The sequence below is a fragment of the Triticum urartu genome, chromosome 3A, assembly GCF_056163025.1.
Source record: "Triticum urartu cultivar PI428250 chromosome 3A, HENAU_Tu73, whole genome shotgun sequence".
NCBI classification, from domain to species: Eukaryota; Viridiplantae; Streptophyta; class Magnoliopsida; order Poales; family Poaceae; genus Triticum; species Triticum urartu.
In genome coordinates, this window is record NC_141875.1 from 628995145 (window position 1) to 628998892 (window position 3748).

Below are 3748 nucleotides of genomic sequence, written 5' to 3' on the forward strand. Positions count from 1 at the left end.
CAGGATAAAGGGATACCGCGAGGAAGACGCAATTTCATCCTTCTGCAATAATTGCACAGACAAGGGAATACTCAACGCCATAAGTCGCCGTGATATTACACGCTTTGTTGACTTAGCGTCCATAGTACGAAAGTACTGTGCGATGGAAAGCGCCTGGAAAACCGAAACAAAATTTTGGGACAATCCGGCCCTTAATGCAAGCCCAGTCCGAAATAAAAGGGTGCATCATCGCCAGACACCCGGGCCAAACATCAAAAGGCAAAAACCCTCTACAGGGCATAGAACCGTACTGGAAGGATGGCTTAATGGACCCTGTAAAATTCATAGTACAGAGAACGCCACACCAACTCACAGCCTTAGAGCATGTTGGATACTCCGGCAGGTGGCCAAAATTGGCGAAAACCTCCTAATCCCGGAAGCCAAAGAAAGCCACCCCAAAGACACCAATACAGTATTAACAGTCTTCGAGACCTTCGCATCAAATAACATGCGAAAAAGGACACTCCACAGCCTTGCTGAAGTCTACCAAGTAGCAACAATAAACCCATGGAGTGACACGGCCATTACCTTCAATGCCAGTGATGAACCTAAATTCTGAACAACCCAAGCACCAGCCGCATTGTTCCTCAGTCCAATAGTGGACGGCTTTCGTCTCACCAAGGTACTCATGGACGGCGGCAGCGGATTGAACCTCATCTACGAGGAAACTCTCCAAAAAATGGATATAGACTGGAACCGCATCATGCGAAGTAGCATAACCTTTACAGGAATAATGCCTAGTCGGGAAGCGCGCTGTACAGGAAAAATCACACTAGATGTGGTGTTCGGCACGCCGGACAATTACAGGTCCGAAGTCACATTCCACGTGGCCCCGTTCAGCAGTGGTTATCACGCTTTGCTAGGGCGGGAAGCATTCACAATCTTCCAAGCAATACCCCATTACGGGTACATGAAGCTCAAGATGCCCGGGCCTAACGGGATCATCACTCTCACTAGTGATCCGGATGTAGCACTCCGCGCCGAAAACAAGACAGCCGCACTGGCCCTCGAGGCACTATCCGAAGCCCTAGCGGCTGAGGAGCTGACTGCGTTGTGCTCTACGGTGAATAGGGATGATGTGGTACTCGACAAAAGATCCAAATCCACCTCCTTTAAACCAGCGGATGAAATAGTCAAATTCCAAGTCCATCCAATGGACCCCAATAAAACAGCTCCCATCAGGGCATAGTTAAACCCTGATGTAGACGCAGCATTGGGAGAGTTCCTACGAGAGAACTGGGACATTTTTGCCTAGCACCCTTGAGACATGCCAAGAATCCCACGCAGGCTGGCCGAGCACAGCTTAAATATCCAAACAGGATTCAAACCTGTCAAACAGGCTCTCCGACGTTTTTCCGAACCTAAGAGATAGGCTATGGGAGAGGAGCTAGCAAAGCTATTAGAGGCCGGTTTCATCAGAGATATAAAACATCTGGACTGGCTAGCAAACCTGGTGATGGTACCAAAGAAGGACAAATCCTGGCGCCTGTGTGTTGTTTTAAAGACCTTAACAAGGCTTGCCCAAAGGATCCCTTCCCCCTCCCCCGCATCGATCAAATTATCGATGCGACCGCAGGACATGATTCGTTGTGTTTCCTCGATGCATATTCTGGCTACCATGAAATCAAGATGGCAGAACCAGACCAAGCCGCAACGGCATTTATCACACCATACGGGCCATTCTGCTTCAACATGATGCCCTTCGGGCTCAAAAATGCCGGCGCAACTTATCAGCGCATGATTCAGACATGTTTGGCAAGCCAGGTCGGTAAAATAGTGGAGATATATGTAGATGATGTGGTCGTCAAAACAAGACATGTTGAATCTCTAGTAGACGACTTGAGACTCACATTTGATAATCTCCGAACATACGACATCAAGCTCAAGCCGGAAAAATGCGTTTTCGGTGTTCCAGCCGGAAAGCTCTTGGGCTTCATTGTATCCAGCAGAGGAATTGAAGCAAATCCAGCCAAGATCCGAGCTTTGTCGCAACTGGATATCCCAAAGGATCTCAAACAAATAAAAAAGTTAACCGGATGTGTGGCGGCTCTAAGCCGCTTTATCTCCCATTTAGGAGAAAAGGCCCTTCCCCTTTACCGCCTCCTTCGGCGCACCGAACACTTCAAATGGACGGACGCAGCCACGGCCGGACTCGATGAAATAAAAGCCATACTGGCAACAAACCCAGTCCTGGCCGCGCCAAACACTGGCGAACCAATGCTATTGTACATCACAGCAACACATCAGGTGGTAAGCGCAGTGCTCGTCGTCGAACGAGAAGCGGACAGATACAAATTCCCCCTTCAAAGGCCGGTCTATTATGTGTCCACTGTCCTCACTCCCTGCAAATCACGGTACCCGCATTATCAAAAGATTGCGTACGCGGTATTCATGGCATCCCGGAAGCTACGACACTACTTTCAAGAGTGTTCAATAACAGTAGCCTCGGAAGTACCACTCAACGACATTATAAACAACCGTGACGCAACGGGCCGGATTGCGAAATGGGCCATCAAGCTCCTTCCGTTCGACATAACTTATAAGCCACGGCGAGCCATCAAGTCACAAGTTTTGTCCGACTTCGTCGCAGAATGGACGGAGGCCGAACTCCCTAGAGAGTACGGCACATATTCAAATTGGATCATGCATTTCGACGGCTCCAAAATGTTGGACGGACTGGGGGCTGGCGTTGTTTTGACAACCCCCATAGGAGACACAGTTCAATACGTACTACAAATTCTGTACACGGACTCCAACAATGCAGCCGAATATGAGGCCCTTCTACATGGCCTCCGGATGGCAGTATCCATGGGCATCCAACGCCTAGAGGTGCGCGGGGACTCGAACCTCGCAATCTCCCAAATAAATGGAGACTTCGATGCCAAAGATCCGAAAATGGCAGCTTACCGCAACGCCGTCCTAAAAATGTCAGCTCGGTTACAAGGGACTTGAATTTCACCATATAGCCCGGGAAAATAATCAGGCGGCGGATGTCCTGGCACGCATCGACGCAAAACGCGATGTAGTCCCCCCAACATCTTCTTGGAAAGGCTATTCAAGCCATCCGTGGCATGGGAAGGGGAGCCAAACAATAACAGCCCGGACCCAACCGCACTGCCCGACACGGAACATTCTGACACAATCAGAGGCTCTGCGATTGAAATAACACCTTCAGCCCACGTAATAATGGCCGTCATCGCCCCTTGGACAGAACCATTCCTCGCCTACCTTACTAGGCAGGAACTCCCCGAGGACCAAAATGAGGCACGCTGCATAGTGCAGCGATCCAAAGCCTACAGAGTCCACGAGGGAGAGCTATATAAGAAAAGCACTACCGGAGTCCTTCAAAGGTGCATCTCCGAAGAAGAGGGGCGGAATCTCTTGGCTGAAATCCATGCTGGACTCGGCGGTCATCACGCTGCAGCCCGGTCCCTGGTAAGCAAGGCCTTCCATACAGGCTTTTATTGGCCGACGGCCCGGGCAGACGCTCAGGACTTAGTCCAACGATGCACCGGCTGCCAGCTCTTTGCAAACCAAAGCCATATGCCACCCACCGCCCTCGAAACTATCCCCATCACTTGGCCCTTTGCGGTCTGGGGGCTTGATATGGTTGGACCCCTTCAAGGCGGAACCCACAAGCACAAATACTTACTGGTCATGGTGGATAAGTTCACCAAATGGATAGAAGCCAAGCCTGTTAAGACGGTCG